We start from the raw sequence: 20,434 nt of genomic DNA on the forward strand, positions 1-20,434 counted from the left end.
TTTCCCTGTGTTGTATGAATTGCCTGTTTAGATTCTTGAACTTATTCATCTAAATCCAACAGAGATGACTGCATGGAAATTTATGTTTACATACATAATCTATTGTACAGATAAAAATATAACCTAGTGGCCCTCTAGTATGGAAGAGGCTAACAAAGACACCGCATCATGCAAACAATAAAAGGCCTGGGGTAAATCTAATTCTGGTCTCAGCTCTGCTACAATAAGCTGAATAACCTAGGTGTCACCTTAGCCCTCAAAGTATCAGCTCCTCAGTCAATAAAATGAAAAAGTTGGGCAGAAAGGTCCCTAAACCTGCTTCCAAGTGTAAATCCCACGACTCTAAGAGCTCGCAATGCTTTTCTTAGAGCATGAAACACCTATAGGACAAAATGAAATAATTGGTTATTATGAAGTAAAAAATAAATAATAATATAACATTTAAATATATGTTAAAAATAAAACTCGAATCATAACAAGATTAGCAACATGATACTACCCATGTTTGCTTTTTTAAGTCCTCAGAATATTAAAAACTTGGAGAAATATACACATATACTGAATATATTCAAAGAATTAACTTACCACCTCCAGTGTGATTTTCTGACAATCATTTTAAGAGCAGTTTAGCAGGAACAACAACAAAAACCGAAACCTATTTAAGTACCCACTGCTAACAAAAGCTCCTTGTTGCCAGAATAATACCATGCCCTCTTACATGCATTTACATTGTTTTAATTTTTCAATCCTTGTATTAAATGAGATATATCTTAAAATTAGATTTGTAGTTGGGTTTTCATAGTTCTATTCATGATATTATTAAAAACAAATCACTCTTCTCCCATCTGAAGAATTATTTCTGTGCTATGATGCCTACGCTTATTCATTTTATAGTTTTAAAAATGTGTTTAAGAAAAAATGGTCTCAAACACAAATTATATGTAGGTGGAAAATCATTGCTATAGCAACAGTAGCTTCAGTCTATGAGACCTGAAAGGTAAAAACCTCCTAATTCCAATACTTAAAGCCTAATGTTTGATTTTTGATAGTGGCTCCTAATTTTTTATCATTACTATCATGAACTAGATATCTAGACCACTATCATCCCCATGAGACCTGGCCAAATTCAAATGCTTAAAGTATAAAAACACATGATGCCTTTTTAAATGATAAGGTTAATTACAAGATATCAAACATGATACCTCAAGCTATCCCCTAGGCTGTATTCCTTCTCTTAGTCATGTTCCCTGGAGCCAAAGGGGATTTGTGGGATAATGACAGCTTCAAATGGTGAGTGATTTGAGAATCTTTGAGGTCTTACTGCTAATAAGAAGTATTAGCACCATGTCATTGCTATAAGGCGGGGGGGCGGGGGGGGGGAAGCACTGCTCCCAGCATTGGTTTCACCCCCACCCTCAACTGTGTCTGGCTCCAAGAATGGGGCACTTTTTTTTGGAGAATCCTTTCTTTACTATTCTGATGGGCAGAGACTGAAAAACTGGCAACAGAAAGAAATTAAAGCTATACTTTTTCATAAACAGATGGCAAAATTTTATGTATATGGGTACACGCATACAAGAAAGGGAAATCAGTAGCAATTTTCTTTAAAAAAACCTTTTTTCCCATTCTACTGCTCAGGTGCAAAACATACCTGAGACACAAGGAGAATGATCACCACCACTACTTTAACACCTCAAAGGCACAGGACACCCTGAATATGGCAGAGTAATAAATACAGTGTTCATGAAATTCTGTGATATTTTCCTGGCTTTGCCATTTTCTAGCCATGTGACTGTAGCCAATTTGATTTATCTGTGCTTCAGGTGTATCATCTGAAAATAAGAATAATGATGGTGCTATCTTAAGGGTTACTGCAAAGATCAAATGAGTTAGTATATATGAGAACTGTGCCTGGTAAATGATAAGCACTTAATCAAGCAAACAGCTGTCTCCATTGTTTTGTTTTGAACCATTCTAACAGGTATGCAATGTACATAACTGTGATTTTAATTTGCACTTCCCTAATGACTACTGATGTTGAGCAGATTTTCAAGTATGTATTAGAAACCTGTATATCTTCTTGGTGAAGAGACTGCTCAAATCTTTGGACCCCCCTGGGTTGTTTGTTTTCTTACTGGTGAGTTTTGAGAGTTCTTTATGTTATTTGGATATGATTTCTTTGCCAGATATATGATCTGCAAATATAGTCATGAACCACATAATGACAGTCTGGTCAACAACAGACAGCATAGATTAACAGTAGTCCCCTAAGATTATAATGGGGCGGGAAAATTCCTATCACCTAATTAAGTTGTAGCCATCATAATATCATACCACAATGCATTACTCAACTGTTTGTAGTGATGCTGATGTAGACAAACCTCCTGTGCTGCCAATCATATAAAAGTATAATTGGCCAGGCGCGGTGGCTCAAGCCTGTAATCCCAGCACTTTGGGAGGCCGAGAAGGGTGGATCACGAGGTCAGGAGATCGAGACCATCCTGGATAACACGGTGAAACCCCGTCTCTACTAAGAAATACAAAAAACTAGCCAGGCGAGGTGGCGGACGCCTGTAGTCCCAGCTACTCGGGAGGCTGAGGCCGGAGAATGGCGTGAACCTGGGAGGCAGAGCTTGCAGTGAGCTGAGATCCGGCCACTGCACTCCAGCCTGGGCTACAGAGCGAGACTCCGTCTCAAAAAAAAAAAAAAAAAAAAAAAAAAAAAAAGTATAACACACACAATTATGTATAGTACCTAATACTGGGTAATGATAAATGACTGTTAATGGCTTATGTATTTACCAAACTTTTCTTTTTATTGTTATTTTAGAGTGTACTCCTTCTACTTATAAAAAAATGTTAACTGTAAACCACCTCAGGCAGGTTCTTACAGAGGTATTCCCGAAGCAAGGCATTGTTATCACAAGAGATGATAGCTCCATGAGTGTTACTGCCCCTGAAGATCTTACAGTGGGACAAGATGTGGTGGTAGAATACAGTGATACTGATGATCTGACCCTGTGTAGGTCTAGGCTAATGTGTGTGTTTGTGCCTTAGTTTTTAACCAAAAAGTTTAATATAAAAAAGTATATAGAATAAGGATATAAAGAAAAAAACATTTTTGTGTAGTTGTGCAATGTGTTTGTGTTTTAAGCTAATTGTTATTGCAAGAGTCAAGAATTTTCAAAAATTGTAAGAATTTTAAAACATTTTAAAGGGCCAGGCATGGTGGCTCATGCCTATAATTCCAGCATTCTGTGAGGCTAACGTGGGCTGATTATTTGAGGTCAGGAGTTCAAGACCAGCCTGGCTAATATGGTAAAATCCCCGTCTCTGTCGAGGTACTGCCACTGCACCCCAGCCTGGGCAACAAAGCAAAATCCCTCTCAAAAAAAAAAAAAAAATTTAAATTAAAATTGTATATCAATATAAATAAATTCACATAAATTTTAGAATAGCTAAATCAAGCTTTCTTAAGCTTGGTAAATCTATATTTACAGGTAGCTATTTTTACAGGGTATGAGTGTCTCTTCATTTTTATATTAAAAGAAACATTAAAATCTTCCCAGAGGCAGATGAAGAAACGAATTATCTTCATCTTCCTCAGTCCTTTCATCAAAGTCTTGTCACAGAATGTAAATGCTCACTCCCTCTCTCAACTGATTTCTTCTTAACAATCACAGTCTTTTCAGGAATAACTGGACATCACAGTCCTCAAGCTATTAATAAAGTAGTCTCTCTCTAGATGCCCCTCTGTAAGTCAAGTCAAGGTGTCTGGGGTTCTTCTCTGAAGTAACGGACGGGAAAAAGCAAGGAGAAATATCTCTATCACAATTAATTACTATTGTCATTTTACATATAAAACTGCAGAAAAGTTTTCACTTGATTAAAGATTTTGTAAACTTCTTGCAATTGTCTTATTAGTCAAACACCAAAAGACACAATGGTAACAGACTACAACTATAAACAAGAGTGTTACAACTGTAGTTTAATAAATATAAGGGCTGTGGCACAGTCATCCTCTCAAGTAATTCAACTACCCTGCCCTCTCAGCCAGGTGGGATGCTTACTTTGAACCAAAGTATGTAAGAAAAGACAGCAAGTTTCAAAGACGTATGTCATCTCCAGAAATGAAGAATGGTAAGTCAGTTAATTATAAAATTATTAGAGGGGCTGAGTGCGGTGGTTCATGCCTGTAATCCCAGCACTTTGGGAGGCCGAGGCGGGGGGATCACGAGGTCAAGAGATCAAGACTCTCCTGGTCAACATGGTGAAACCTCATCTCTACTAAAAATACAAAAATTAGTTGGGTGTGCTGGCGGGCACCTGTAATCCCAGTTACTCCAGATGCAGGAGTATTGCTTAAACCCAGGAGGCGGAGGTTGCAGGAGTAGAAATGGCACCACTGCACTCCAGCCTGGGCAACAGAGGGAGACTCTGTCTCAAAAAAAAAAAAAAAGTCTTCTGAATTATTACACTCACAAGTCTCCCTCACACAATTAAAATTTTTCACCTCACCCATTCCTACACTTTCAATTCTTATTATTTATACACAAAATATCTGCAGAAATGTCAATACTCAAGTATAGTTACTGTACAAGGTTTTTTAACTCAAAGAAAAAAAAAACATTCCATATAAGTGATCCACATATTTTTAGTCATACAGCAAAGGCCAGATATTTTGATTTTATCAACGAATGAAAATAGGTAAGAGAAGCATTTCCTGATACTGGGATTGGGGTTTCTACCCGATCTGGTTTAATACCTTATTTCCTGGTTTATATGTAGGCTGATTCCTAAAAATGGTTAACTCAGGGCTAGAGGTTACCAGGCAGCTCTAGGACAGTTAGACTACACATAATTAACAACAGATATTAAGTACTGACTAAACATAAATTTGTTTCTCTTATATATTGCCTTTTCTCTACAAATAGTGATTAACATTCATTTCTTAGTGCACGCCATTTAGTTGGGAATGAGAAGAAAATGATAGAAACAGTTTACAAAAAAACATTGGAGAAAAGTTACACAAAGTAGATGAGAAAGAACTGCAGGTTATCAGTAACGGCCCAGAAAGATGCTCAATCCAAGTCTAAGAGACTGTGGCCCAATTAAATTTTGACCTGGTTTCTCCCCAGGCCATTTCCCAGAAGCCACTGATGGTTTGCAGGATAAAGAAGGAAGACAAGGTTTAGGAAGACCTTAATTGAATCAACACACACAAGGTCTAAAAAGACTTGTATGAGTTCTTCCAATCACATATTTCCTGAATATATGTATTTTGTTTAACATTTTAAATGTGTATGAAATTTGGCTCATTTTAGATTCAATGTGTGCATTTAATGTGGCAGCTTGTTCTCATAGACAAGATGGTATTAAATCACTAGTGGATCTTTCAATCAGTGTGTTAGGAGGCAATGTTAGAAACAAGCCTACCACTGGTGAGCAGAGCCAACTTAGCACTGTCCTAGAAGTGAAGAGCAGAAGATGCTGGAGGCTCTGCCAGTACTCAGACGCCTTTCACCGTCAGCGGAAGCCACCTAGGCAAGCAACACTAACTTAATTTATCTGTGTTGGCTTTAGTTTACAACTTTTTTTTTCTTTTTAAACTTGATAACCTTTAAATAGCAATTAACAGACCTTTACTTAAATTCAAGGATTAAAATTCAACAATGTTCCTTAAGTTAGCCACCTGGGTCTACACTAACTATAATATTAGTAAATCCGCTAAGCCAACTGCTGATTTTTCCATTTTTCTTTAAGGGTAAAAATAAGGAAAATATGCCACTTGTTTTCTAGGACTACAAACAGAATAAAATAAATCAGTAATTTGTTTTCTTTGATAAATTATTTGAATATCCATCATGTGCCAGTAGCTTAAAGAGTATCACCCTAATTCTGTATGGCGCCTGATTAAGCTCACTTCACAGAAAAAGAGACAGAAACTCCAAGAGGGCTGGAATTCAAAGCTAAGCCTGGCTGATTCCAATGCCCAATTCTTTTCACTTTACCCAGTTACCTCTAGCATATTGACTCATTATTTCACCATTATTCATTTACCTTTTACTGTGTTTCCACTATAACACATTCTTAGAAGGAATCTTATAACTCAGTATTATCCATTACTACTATACTCATTTGAAGAGCCCTTTCTTTTTCTTTTTTCTGAGACAGAGTTTCACTCTTGTCACCCAGGAGTGCAATGGTACGATCTCAGCTCACCGCAACCTCTGCCTCCCAGGTTCAAGCAATTCTCTTGCTTCAGCCTCCTGAATAGCTGGGATTACAGGCCTGCACCACCACACCTGTCTAATTCTGTATTTTCAGTAGAGACGGGGTTTCTCCATGTTGGTCAGGCTGGTCTTGAACTCCCGACCTCAGGTGATCCGCCTGCCCCAGCCTCCCAAAGTGCTGGGATTACAGGCGTGAGCCACCACGCCCGGCCTGAAGGGCCCTTTCTTATTACTGTTATTATTTGTAGTAAAGTATTATGAAAATCAGAATGTATACATGTGTTGCGGGTGTATATATGGGAGGGGGGAATGCATGGGAAGGTGCAGAATTTTAAGTGAATTTAATATTCAAACACAGGCAAAAATACTGTTAATCGTATCAAATTTATTTCTCCTACTCCCAAGTAACTGCTAGAGTTGGTTTTTGTTTGTTTGTTTGTTTTTTTAAAATCACTGCAATAAACTGCCTTCAACTTGGGGTCTTGTGGTTTCCACAAATGTACTGGCCACGAATGATTTGTTTCATCTGTAGCATAAATAAGATATAATTCACTTTGGTTATACAAACTCTGAAGCTTTATTTTGTATTAGAATAGCCTATTTATAGCATATTTATAGTCTATTATATTTATTCCACCAGCTGAATCCAAATACAGAATTTCAATAGAATCTCAAAAACTGTAAAGTCCACCAAAGAGAATACCTCAAAAGAAATACAGCAAAATGGCAGCCAGAAGGTGGTTCCTTCTGATTATCTAAGAATAGCTTAGATCTTAAAGCCAAGCTGAAGTTTATCTCTATTTAAAACCCACGGCTTTATGACTTGAAATCTATGTTTTGAAAGTAATCAAGAACTCCTTCTGGGGACAGGATGGGGATAGGAACGAACAGAAGCTCTCAACCAGTATGAAGTAGTTTTAGTCTCTCCACTAACCGATATATATATCATACTTTCAGACTAGAACAGTAACGCAGCCAGTGATTAAATATGGAATTATCAACCGACAGAAACTAGACTGATTCACATACTACCAGGGGTGCCTTATGGAAGGCTGAGGGAATTACGAAAACCTCCAGCCATCCAATGACAAGCAGAAGAGGGAAATATCAAGTGGTGTGTCACTTTCCCCAGCAGCATTTAGCTTCCCTGGATAGGGAGTCTGATCTAGGGTTGGGGGTTTCTGGGGGGTGTGTAGCAAAATGTAAAGGCATATGAGAAAACTGAGATCTGTAGAGTCGAGAAGATCAAAGAAACATGTACTAGACATGAACTGGGGAGGTTTACCACCTCGCAATTCTCTTAACTCATTGCATGACTCATATCAGAGTCCCAACAAACTATGCCTACGCTATTAGGTTGAAGCATGAGAAACTGATGTTTTTGTGGGGTCAAAAACAGTCCAAAACTAGCAAATTAATATGATTCAATTTACTAAATATGGCGCTATCCTCCTATACATGAAGCAAATCAGATGATCTCTCTTGGGAATTGGAATGTGACGGAAGAAATGGTCAGAGCTGTCTTTTAACAGCAGCACTCTAGAGAGTACAGAAGCTCTCACTGCTCAAGGCCCCAGATCTCTGCCCTACCCCAAAATTTAGCTGAGCAGCAATTCCTTAAAGACTGCAAACTCTCCAAGAATCCTTCCAATAACTGATTTAATAAATGGCTTACTTTGATGAAGTTAGGGCTTAGTTTCTTTGTGACCAAAGGAACTTTAACAAATACACACTGTAAACCTGGGAGGACAGAAGGGGGTTCCATGGGATCCTTGGGTACCAGTCCAGCACCCAAGTTTTGTTTTTCTTTCTGTTGTTCACCAAACCTGAGCATGGCTGCTGATCAAGCAAAGCATAGCAAGCAAGCAAAAGAAGTTTGCTCCTTTTTCTTTCACAATCCTTACAATTGCTACACATACACAGACTTGCTCAATGCATGTTACAGAAACTGAAGGAGAGATTTCTGTTAATAAAATGTCTAGCCAGGATTAAGGACTTTGGTTATTTTCAATAGTTTAAAAGTCACACATGTTAAATAAATTAAAATGATACACAACACATCAGAAAAACACAATCCTTGAAGTTGTCATGATCTCAGCTTCCATTAAAAGAATCTGTTTTAGCTTTAGCCAGCACTCACTCACACTGGCAGGTATACTCTTCTCAGTGTGAGACTGTACAAAGAGTACATGAAATAGCAGCCAAACAGAGCCTCATGCAAATTAGATTCTCTGCTTCAAATGACCCAGTAACTGTTACTTTCTACCTTATTGTACTCTAATCACTAATTATAAGGATAAAAACAGTTCTGAATCATTTTACATATGTTCATACAATTCTCTCTGTGTGTATGTATATGTGCGTGTGTGTATATATGTGTGTGTTGGGTGGGTGTATATATGTATTTTAAAAACTAATGCTACCGGGACAACTAACCAACCATTTAGCAAAAAATAAAGTTAGATTCTATATGCAAAATTATTTCCAGAGGGACTAGAAATCTAAATATAAAAAATAAAAACAAACATAGAGAAGGAAAACAGCTATTTTATAATCTAAGGGTAGATCCAAATATGACACTGAAGGCAGAAACCAAAAAACGAAGAGTTAAAAGATGTGACTACGTCAAAACAAAAACTTTTATGGCAATAAAGAAATGACAGCCAAAATACAAATGAAATGCCTTACTTAAAATCAATTTTTAAAATGACTAACATGCCAAACAAAAATGAATACTGAAGATTTATCTGGAGACTAATTTGGAAAATGTATCAAAATCTTAAAAATGGGCAAACCTTTTGACTCATCAATTGTACTTCTAATAATTTCCCCTAAAAAAAGCAGTTTTCTTATCAAGGATGTTCACTGCAGCACTGTTAGTAACAAAAATCCAAACAAACAAGCCACCAGCACGAGCGCATTCAATTATATTCCATCTCATCTGTTCGATGAAATAATCTACTGCCACTAAAAACAGTAATGAGATTTATATTCACTGATGTGAAAAGACAGTCACAATGCATTAACATGTGTGAGAAAGAAACAGATAACAAAATAGCAAAAATAATGTGTATGCCAAAGACTACTGCCTAACAAAGTATGTTCTTCCTGAGCACACAGGTAGACTGTATTTCCAACCCCAACCCCTCCCCTCACATAGTCACACAGTATGATGTGGTCATGTGATTATGTTCTTTGCAATACAATATGGGCAGAAAGTGTGGCCTTAGAGTTACATTCTGAAGATTTCTAATGGAGATAATGTCCCAAGTTCCTGAAAGACTGCATGGAATAGAAACAGCTCTCCAATCTAGGCCCAGCCTGGAATATCTATCCTGGACTGTTACATGAGTGAAAAATAAACTTCTGTTGTGTTTCTGCCATTACATATTGGGCTTATATTCAGTAACTTGGCCTACCCTAACTAATATAATATAGTAGGATACCAGCAGTTTTACTTTGTTTTCTTGAGATGGAGTCTCGCTCTGTCGCCAGGCAAGAGTGCAGGGGCGCGATCTCGGCTCACTGCAACCTCCGCCTCCTGGGTTTAATAAATTCTCCTGCCTCAGCCTCCCAAGTAGCTGGGACTACAGGCACACGCCAGGAAGCAGTTTTGCTTTTTAAAGAAATCTATAAGTGTATAAAAATATCTTAAAAGATGTGACGATATATGCATCAAAACCTGTTTATGATACTTAACCACACTGTTAAATGCAGTTGTAGATTGTTTATTTCTCACTGTTAAAAAGTATTTCATTGTGTGAATATACTACAATTTATCTACTACTTACAGGAATTTGGGTAGTTTCCAATTGTTTTCCTATTATTAATATAACTACCATGAACAGTCTTGTACATGTCTTTTAGTAAATAAAAATATGTATTTCTGTTAGGTACTTACTGAGAGAGGAATTACTGAGTCATAGGATATATATATACATATGTTCAGTTTTAGGACCAAACAGTATCTCAAAGTGCTAGTACCAATTTCCACTTCTACTAGCAGTGTATGAGAATTCTAGCTGCTCTGCTCCACATCTTTGTTAACAGTTCGTATTTTCTGTCTTCTTTATTGTAGCCATTCTGGTGGGTAAGCACCAGACACTCTTCATTACTCTCATAACATACAATATTTTCTTACGTAAAATTAAAGGAAGTTTAGTCAATTACAGTGTAACTATAAAATGGAATATTATGATTTCAAGGTTACATATAAAATGTGATCTTGGTTATGCAAAGTAATATCTAGAAAATAGGCTAACACTGTGTAAAGTAAGTCAGTTGTAGACATTTGCAACTCGACCTTCTTTAACTAAAGTAAATTATTCTCTTGATATCTGTCATTCACCTAGAAATACAGCCTGGGCTCAGGAGTCTTGGGCTAGAATCCTGCCTCTGTGACTTATTGTGCAGTGTTGACCTTGGGTTCTATCTAAACTCTCTAACCATTTTCGACCTTTCACCACTTATAGGAATGGTTACAGGTTTTTATAGTAGAAGTAAACTGTCTGAGTTCAACCTGTGCTTTGCAATTTCTTTCTTTCTTTCTTTCTTTTTTGGAGATAGGATCTCGCTCTGTCACCCAGGCTGTAGTACAGTGGTACGATATCTGATCACTGCAACTTCCACCTCCCGGGTTCAAACGATTCTCATGCCTCACGCTCCCGAGTAGCTGGGATTACACGTGTACGCCACCATGCCTGGCTAACTTTTTTGTATTTTTAGTAAAGATGGAGTTTCGTCATGTTAGCCAGGCTGGTCTCCAACTCCTTGCCTCAAGTGATCCACCCACCTTAGCCTCCCAAAGTGCTGGGAGTACAGGCATGAGCCACCATGCCTGGCCACTCTGCAATTTCATAAAGTTTCATCCTCATCTTAAGTAGAGGAAATATAAGTTCCAACAGATCATAAGACTGTATGAGAAATCAATGAATGTATATATGGAGAGTACCCAGGATGGTGTCTGACATAAGTGTGCATCTGCTACTATGACTACAATGACCACTTCTGCTGTTGCTGCTGCTACCACCACTACCACCATATCTAACAGAAGAGAAAGCCCCAAAATAATCAGAAATCAAGATGGCACATGTAACCTCAATTCCCCTAAGCTTATTCTTGAAGAATGACAGTCGATCATCTGAGACCGGGGGCAAGACAGCTAGGGGTCTCAGGTAACTTTTACCTTCACTTACTTCCAAGTAGATTTCATGGTTCTTTGCAAGGCAAATGGAAAGATGAGCCTCCACCATGCAAAACCCAAATACAAAGCACAAAGATGGTGAAATCTGAGCACCAATTTCTAACTGAAAATTGATTTAAATGATATTTGTAAGAACGTCCTAACTGACTTTCCTATATCCATTCAGGCTTCCAATCTCTTCTCACAGGGTGAGCTTTCCAGAACAGAAGTATGATCCTGGGCAACCTTTTGCTCTTATGATAAACATGAAAGAAAATCTTTAACATGGTCGTCTTCATGGTCCTGCTTGGTATGACCCCGTACCACTTGCCTCAACCTGCCCAGACTTCTCAGTCCTATGCACTGCAGACACACATTTGAGTTCCTCAAGCCCACCATGCTTCCTCCCTCCAGAGGATTTTTGGCAAACTATTGTATGCTTGGAATGACCTATCTTTCCTTTTTTGCCTACATAATTCCTGTTTATCCTCTGGATCTCAATGTAGTCAACTTCCTGCAGACATCTTATGACACTGCATTCTTCTCCTTCACCAAGCTTATCATAGTTGTAATTTTATGTTTATTTATATGACAGCTGTTTAATGACTACCTGTCCCACTAAAATGAAGACTCCATAAGTACAACGACCATGTCTATGTTCACTCACAACAAGAAAGCCCAGGAAAGAACACACCACCTGTGCAAAGTAGAGGCCAAATAATCATCTTTGGGTAGAGTGAAGGAAATTAATGAAATAAATGAGATGAAAAAAATGCGGATAACACAGGTCAAACCAATAGGGAAGAGATAGGATTTCAAAACGTGAAAGCTGTCAGCCTAAGAATCACGCACACACAAAATTATCCCAGCTCTACCTACAACCATGCTTCCGAAGCAAAAAAAAAAAAAAAAAAAAATTAAGCCTCAGAAGACTTGCAGAGTGCTGTTAGCAAGTATGATGCCAACATTACAATCAAGGCTTCTTTCTGCATAGGTTCCTAAACCAAATAAGCAATTGCATCTGATGTCACTTTTATATATCATATAAGTAGGCTATGTTCAGTATCCCTTTTGAAACTGACATTCTTGTTAGCTCTCTGGCTCTATTCTTCTTAGCTCCCAGAAAAATCTGAGATCAGATTACTGCTCCAAGGTTACTTTGGAGATTGCTTTCATCACTTATCTATACAAAGTATGGATTGCAAAAAGGCAAACAATCTTAACAGATACAACAGGTAAATAGCGAGGTGGGAAAGGTGGGGCATGGGTGTGTAAAGAGTAATAGTTTGCTAATGAAGTGTTAAGTCTACAGGGAGTAGTTATCAACTGTCTCGATGAATATATGCTTAGTGACTTCTTTAATTTTGTGTGTTTTTGGTAGCAGAAAGATAATACTTAGTAGCTTTAAAACCAATGGCTAATTTGGAAAATTTGATAACTTAATTTAAACAAATATAAAGTGGACTATACATTAATAGGAGTCACAAAGATTGACAAATCAAAGGTCAGATGATTCACATAGGAAAAAATAAATTCATGCTGCCATGGTCATTACTACTTTCAAAGAGAAGGGGGGAAAAGAGAAATACATAAGGTCTTTAAAGTTCAGTTTATCATTATCTACGTTATTATAGTTACAAACATGGAAAGTTGATGCTTAACTAGTAAATTGCAGAGAGTAGAGAAATCATGATCTGGAACTCAGAGCTGGCAGCCACTGATCTTTGCATAGGTGCCAGGGAGAAAAGTTCCTGGATCACAGCCACTAGTCAGGTAAGGTATGAAAGGACAAATTTGGGATGTGGCAGATCACTTAGGCGTGATAATCATAACGTGTGAAACATCAGTAGGGGCACACAGAACCTATGGGAAAAGACAGCCACAGACACTCAAATAAAAAGAGGCAAAAGCAGAGATAATGAGGTAACACTGTTACCTTCTGCTATTTCATTAGGTAACATTAGATGCCAGATATTTAGAACCATGACACGCTTAAATAACTACAATATGTTTCGATGAGGTCAGTATTACATGGAATAAGTCAGATAAAATTCAGTCAAGTGTTAAGTTTAAGTTGAACTTTCTTCAACCCTGCTCTAATTTAAGACTTTTTTTTCCCCTTTTATATAAAGAACTGTTACTATTTTAGAAGCCCACACACAGTTTATTGAAAAAAAGAACATTATGAGAGGCAGCATAATGTAGCTGAAGAACAGGGATTGAGAGCCAGATCCCAACTCTACCACTTACTGCCGGTCTGACCTTGGACAGTTACTGCCTTCTTTTTGCCTCAGTTGCCATCTATAAAATGAAATGAAGTACAATAAAATCACTTTTTTTTATCTACCTTGTCACAAAATGACAAGGAGGAAAACAAGGTTCAAGGACTTGCTGAATGTCCTTTTGCTTTAAGTTTCTAAGAACTTACTGACAACATTAAGTGAAGATGTACTATACTTTCCCTTTTGCGAACCTTCTTCAAACCTGCTCACTGTATAACTATGATGAAACTGTACCCCAAAAAGGGTCTGGCCATTTGAATAGTATGACCAAAATATAGAGGTTTTAGAGCATAAATGACAGTACAAACTACTAAGTGTAGGAAGTTCCCCCAAGTGAATCCTACCGAGAAACTTCCCAGTCTTGGTTAAAGCACAGGTAAAACAGGTATTATAGGTTTCTAGTTTAACTCTTTTCTGTACTTCAGACCTCACCTCTGAATGTCCAAGAGCCTATCACTGCCAATTTAAAACCGATTAAATAAACACTCTCTAAAAACCTGTAAAATGATGTCTAGGATGCTATAACATAAAAAGTTCCTATCCAGAAATAAGATTCTTTTGATCCAAAATATAATTCATAAATTAAACAAAACAGAACAAAACTAGAGTACACAGAAAAGAGGTGAGGTACTCATATCCTTGGTTTCTAAATAAAACAACAAATGTTTACTGAGCATCAGGCATGTATCAGGTGCAATGATGCATGTGTGTAAGCTTGACATAAATAGTGCTGTGATCATGAGATAGACAGTGTGTGTTTCTTACATAGACTACTAAACTGGAAAACCAAACATCATGTGCTTCTTTGAAGACCTGCAATATATCCACTGGTGGGATCACCATCTCCACCCCATCAAGAAAAGAAATTTTCCGCAGCTCCAAAACTCTAACTCTTAAGGTCTTCTACATAATTTGAGCGGGTGAGTATCCCAAAGACTGTGGTCTTCATGAAGGACAGAGCAGGGTATTTTTGCTATCACTGTTTTATTTTGGGGAGGTTAGTTGGTTTGGTGAGCTTTGTTGAGGTTAGTTGGTTGGTTGCTTTTGAGGAGAAAAAAACAGAGGGGAAATGGAGGAGTTGAGGCGGGGCAAAAGGGCAGGGAGAAAGACTGTTTACTTTGGAATATCTTCAACTGATAAGTCTGTGACATCCGCAGGTAGAAATGGAAAAAAGGGGCCGGGCGCGTGGCTCACCCTGTAATCCCAGCACTTTGGGAGGCTGAGACAGGCGGATCACAAGGTCAAGAGATTGAGACCATCCTGGCCAACATGGTGAAACCCTGTCTCTACTAAAAAAAAATAAAAAAATTAGCTGGGCGTGGTGGCGTGCACCTGTAGTCCCAGCTACTAGGGAGGCTGAGGCAGAAGAATCGCTTGAATTTGGGAGGCGGAGGTTGCAGTGAGCCGAGATTGCACAACTGCACTCCAGCCTGCCAATAGAGCGATACTCCATCTCAAAAAAACGAAATGGAAAAAAGGGTTTGAAGCTGGGGAAAGAAGACAGCCAGAGATAAAACTTTAGGAGGTATCAACTGTGGCTGTGGATGATATATATTGAGAGAACAAGGCCACTCAGGGAGAAGAGATATCAAGAATAAGCACACCTCAAGGATATAAGCAAGCAAGGCCACCAGCATTTAACGTAGAAGATGAGCCAAGGGACAAAACTGAGTTGTCCTCAGAGAAGCATAGAGAGATTCCACTGAGAGCAGTGCTGAGTCAGGTAAAGAAGGGGATTTTAAAGGGTGGGCAATGGTGCCAAGAAAGAAAGATTAACATAATAGCCACATTCAAAAGGTGTCAATGAATCTGGCTATTAAAAAAAATAATCTGGAAAGGCCAGGAGCAGTGGCTCATGCCTGTAATCCCGGCACTTTGGGAAGCTGAGGCGAGTGGATCACTTGAGGTCAGGAGTTTGAGACCAGTTTGGCCAATGTGGTGAAACTCCGTCTCTACAAAAAATACAAAAATTAGCCAGGCGCGGTGACACATGACTATAATCCCAGCTACTCGGGAGGCTGAGGCAGGAGAATCACTTGAACCCTGGAGGCGGAGGTTGCAGTGAGCAGAGTTCGCACCACTGCACTCCACTCTGGGCAACAGAGACAGACTCCATCTCAAAATAAATAAATTAATTAAAGTATGGAGAGCAACAAGTGGGGAAAATATCAAGAACGAGGGCAAGTTAAAAGAAGCCTTTTCAGAAAGGGGGTGGCTTAAGCAAGTTTTCTGATTTGAAGAAATAAAGTGAAAAGAGTGTTACCCAAGTAACATCCTAAAGAGCCTTGGTCAGGGGGTGGAAATCAATAGCAAAAGGAGAAGAAGAATTTCTTGAGAGAGAAGAATAATGGTTACCCCTTCAAACAGAAAGAATGGAAGTAAAAATGGAAGAAAATTCTGAGTTTGGTTGGTAGAAGGAAAAATTTGGAGAAAGAACATTCTTATCAGCCAGCTTTTCTCTATTGAGAGAGAAGGATGTGGTTGCATAACTTCTACAGAGGTGGTTAGGGGGTTAGGGGCCATTCAAAGAGCCATTGAGTGTTTCCTGAGTCCTCAGGTGAAATGTGGAAATTAGAAACTTGTAATGGCCCCAAATGAGTTATTTTATTTTTCCCAAGAGAACAGGAAAAGAGGAGACAGATAGGAAGCCCACACTGAAACATTAGTAATAAAATCACAAACAAGAAGTTAAACATAGTTTTCCAGGACACCGAAACTTATCAGTGATGGACAGCAGGGATAACATTTGAAGGTACATAACCTTCATCTCAGACAAAACAGACTCTCAAGGCCTCCACAGTGTGGCAGAAAATATCAAATGAAAGTGAATTCAAATTCTGGATCCTGGTTAACCAGCCATGATGTTGAACTGGCTACTTTTTTGTGTCTTAAGTTTCTCATCTGCTTAAAAGGGGGAAGGGAGAATTTACAATACCTACCTTTGTCAAATTATTTTAAGTATTAAAGGAGACAATATATAAAAAGAGCCAGCAATGTTTCTTGACACTTAAAAGGCACTAAAAAAAATTAGGTTTTTTTTCTCTGCATAAAATGAAGATACTAGATGAGTCTAGAGTCCTAGCCTACTGTAAAATTCTGTCTTAGATTTAGTTGTGTTAGCCACACCTCACACACTTTAAATATTGTGAGTTACTTTCTACCACCACCATCACCGCTCATGATACCACTTTACTTTTATGGTCTCATTAGTCCTGACAACAACGCTCTTAGGTAGGCAGGGCACTTAGCTGTCACAGTCTATGAGGAAACTGAGAGGCAGGGAGATTGAATGACTTGTTCGATATCAATTTAATGTTCATTAGGTTATCTTCGTTCAGTAAAGTTGCTGAAGTTCATTAAAAAGAAAGATGGCCTGTCCCGGTAGCAGACTCTGCTACCCAGTAGCAGGCTCTCTGCCTTTTTTTTTTTTAAAGCTAACTTACTTCCAATTTCATTTATATCTTATTTTCATTGTGCTTTAATTTGTCAACCATTTCACATGTCTTTTTTAAAGGGTATAAAGTAAATGCTACCCATAAAATAGAGAATATCTAAAAATAGATAATGTATGTAAAATTAGCCAGATCAGTACCTAGCATAAAAAACGCCCAATAAATATTTGTCGATGTGCAAAACAGCTTGATTGAACCCTAAAAATTCTTAATAATTTAATACATATTATAATCTTTGCCTGCCTCCTATGTTTACATGTATATTTCATTGGGGGAAGGCACATTATTTCAGTGTTATCTCTACTATCCACTGAAATAAATAATTTTTAGATGAAGACAGACCATAACATATATAAACCTAGTATTCCATGGAATCCAGAGGAATCAAAGGGGTCTAGAGATGAATTCAGAAAACACACTAAGTTGGGTAGAAAATAAATTTTCCTTTATCTTGACTATTCTCTAACTAAAATTTAGCATTTCCTTCCATTATGGATGCATGCAACAAGCCACACTTGTATTAGTGACCTCTGATTCATTACCAATAGAATTTAGATATTTCATATCAAATTACAGTTACTGCAGATACCCGCTTTAAAAAGAAATATCTAATTTGAATATAATCAAGATTATACTTCTTTCCCCTGAAGGAAAGAACATTCTCAGTTCTGTTTTTAAGTTGGCATTCATATGCTCAATCTTGGTTATTTCCCAGAACACGTATGTTACAGCAAATCTTCTTTCAACACCACAAAGTTTTTGCTCCTAGAAATGGTTTTTCTGGTTATCTTCTCAATCTATCAGTATCTCAATCTCTGCTAATCCTAGAGAGCACGAACGGCCAACACACATTTAGAAAGTGAAAGTCCTATTTTTAATCTATAGACATTTGGTTTTTACTTTGAGCAAAATTTTATCATTAAATCAGTTTAAAACGGTGGTTCGCACCCTTGGTTGGCTGCACACTGGGATCACCTGAGAAGCTGTAAATTATGATGGAATTCTGTGGGGATGCCCACAAAAATGAGGGTAGTGGAGACACGGAATTGGAGCGGGAGAGGGGTGTTGATTGTGAGGTTTAATAAGCAGCTAACTGGTAAATCTGTTAGTTCTTAATACACAAAGGGTTTTCTTACAAATTAGGTATTAATATTTTTAGAGAATGTATTTTGTTCAATTCAGATGGAAGTTTTATGACATTCACTAAAGTGTTTTTCCAGCGAAGAACCAATGATTAACTCAAATAAGCTGGTGGGGCGGGGGGCGGGGAGGGAGAACAAGCACTTGGGAGCACAAGTGAGGGCAATTGGCACATTTCATTTTCTCTTCCTTTAAAATAATGGAAGTAAAGAGTGGGAAAAAAACAAAAATACATAGTTTTCCTACTCCCTTTCTTCAGAGAATTGTCCTAATCCCTTTATTCAGAGAATGATCTGAATATTTCTAACTTAAAATATTAATATAGCTCTACTAAAAAGGGACATGAACTTCTAAAAACTCAAACGGATTTACAAAACAAAACAGTGTTGGATGTTTCAACAAAAGACTAAAAGACTAGTGTTTCTATAATAAATCTTTTGATTTAAATGAAAACAAAACCTTACTCTTTTGTTTTATAAATTTAAGCTTTTCCTATTACTTTTTTTTTTTTTTTTTTTGAGACAGAGTCTCGCTATGTCGCCCAGGGTGGAGTGCAGTGGCCGGATCTCAGCTCACTGCAAGCTCCGCCTCCCGGCTTTTTACGCCATTCTCCTGCCTCAGCCTCCCGAGTAGCCGGGACTACAGGCGCCCACCACCTCGCCCGGCTAGTTTTTTGTATTTTTTAGTGGAGACGGGGTTTCACCGTGTTAGCCAGGATGGTCTCGAACTCCTGACCTCGTGATCCGCCCGTCTCGGCCTCCCAAAGTGCTGGGATTACAGGCTTTAGCCACCGCGCCCGGCCTGCTTTTCCTATTACTAATACTGTTATTACTGATTCTATTTCCATATTTATCCATAAAATCCTTGAGTAACAAATATTCTTAGGACAATATTGAGATTGTAAGCCTCTACACCCCTACAAATTAAAATTTATATTAAAATGTCAAAAATCTAAAACTCACACATTGACACAACACTGTTTATTATTACATTAAAAAAGTTTCATCAGTAGTTGACAAAAGAAGGCTGAAAAGGCAGGGGAATTACCATCGATATGTATAGTTTTTCTAATAATTACTAAAAAGATGTACATCAATATTTAATAGGAAATACTCAAGATACATTAAGTGAATCAAATTATGAATGAGTGTACTATAATCCCAATTCTCTTATTATATAAATGTATAGGAAGGAAACTGAAAGAATACGTGTCGGTAGTTACATATACAGTGGCAGAGTACAGGTATTAATATTTTTTGGTGTGATATTCTATACTTCCCAATAGAAGCATACATTTCTTTATATTCAGAAAAAACATATTTTTTTTCATGGAGTATATTATTATGTCCCATTTGGTTGCAATATAACAACTTAAGATTAAAAAGTTTTTGGTTTAAAAAGAATGAAAGGAGTAATTTATGACCCAAGGTATAATTTCATACTGTAAGACAGATGATGATGATGAAGAAAATGACAGGAATGGGATGAGATGACTGTCAGTGTTCAGTAACATGAACTTTATCTTAAAAATAAGAACACTAGAATTCTATGAATACATGTCACAATAAATAATTTTAAGAGAAATAAAAGAAAAAACTAAAACACAAAGTTATTTACTTAATACAAACTAAAAAATAGATTTAACAGTGTAAAAGTCAGTCCACGGATGACAGATAAATAACAAGATGTTAACTAAAATGAGAGCTATATGGGGGTCCAATCAACAAATAAATCACAGAAGCCAACTATGCTCTACCACAAGTTCGTCTTAATTCCACCATCCACAAATTGACATATGAAGGACCCACACCAGCTTACTATAATCAACAGCTTACTGTTGCGAATTATACATAATTATGTATGACCATGCATTCCTGTATATACATAAAAAATGAATTCACTCATGCATTCCTAAAGGCCTTGCCTATCTTTAAGAAGGGCTTCAAATACTTTAAGTATTTATTTCAATTGTTCAAATTAAAGTTTTTACTTACCTATACCTGACATTCTTTGAACTGAAACCTGCAGACCTATGCTAATTTGTCTAGCATAAATGGCTTTAAGAGAATTTAAACATTTAATCAGTCTAGAAAAGACATTTTAAAGTTTAAAATGTATGTTGTTCATCACTGAAAGTAATATTAT

At 37.5% G+C, this 20,434-nt stretch overlaps 1 protein-coding gene and 1 long non-coding RNA gene across 34 annotated transcripts in view; both read right to left on the reverse strand.

The window, feature by feature from the left end:
* The window catches only part of LOC105481328 (pleckstrin homology domain containing A5), a 250,885-nt gene that overhangs the window by 201,026 nt on the left and 29,425 nt on the right, over window positions 1-20,434 (reverse strand). The window lies entirely within an intron of this gene.
* The window catches only part of LOC139356847 (uncharacterized), a 36,197-nt gene continuing 15,763 nt past the window's right edge, over window positions 1-20,434 (reverse strand). The window contains exon 2 of the long non-coding RNA XR_011609307.1: window positions 1-20,434. This exon is cut by the window's right edge and continues 12,280 nt beyond it. This is a non-coding gene — a long non-coding RNA (uncharacterized lncRNA).

The sequence above is a fragment of the Macaca nemestrina genome, chromosome 10 (genome assembly GCF_043159975.1).
Source record: "Macaca nemestrina isolate mMacNem1 chromosome 10, mMacNem.hap1, whole genome shotgun sequence".
Taxonomy (NCBI): domain Eukaryota; kingdom Metazoa; phylum Chordata; class Mammalia; order Primates; family Cercopithecidae; genus Macaca; species Macaca nemestrina.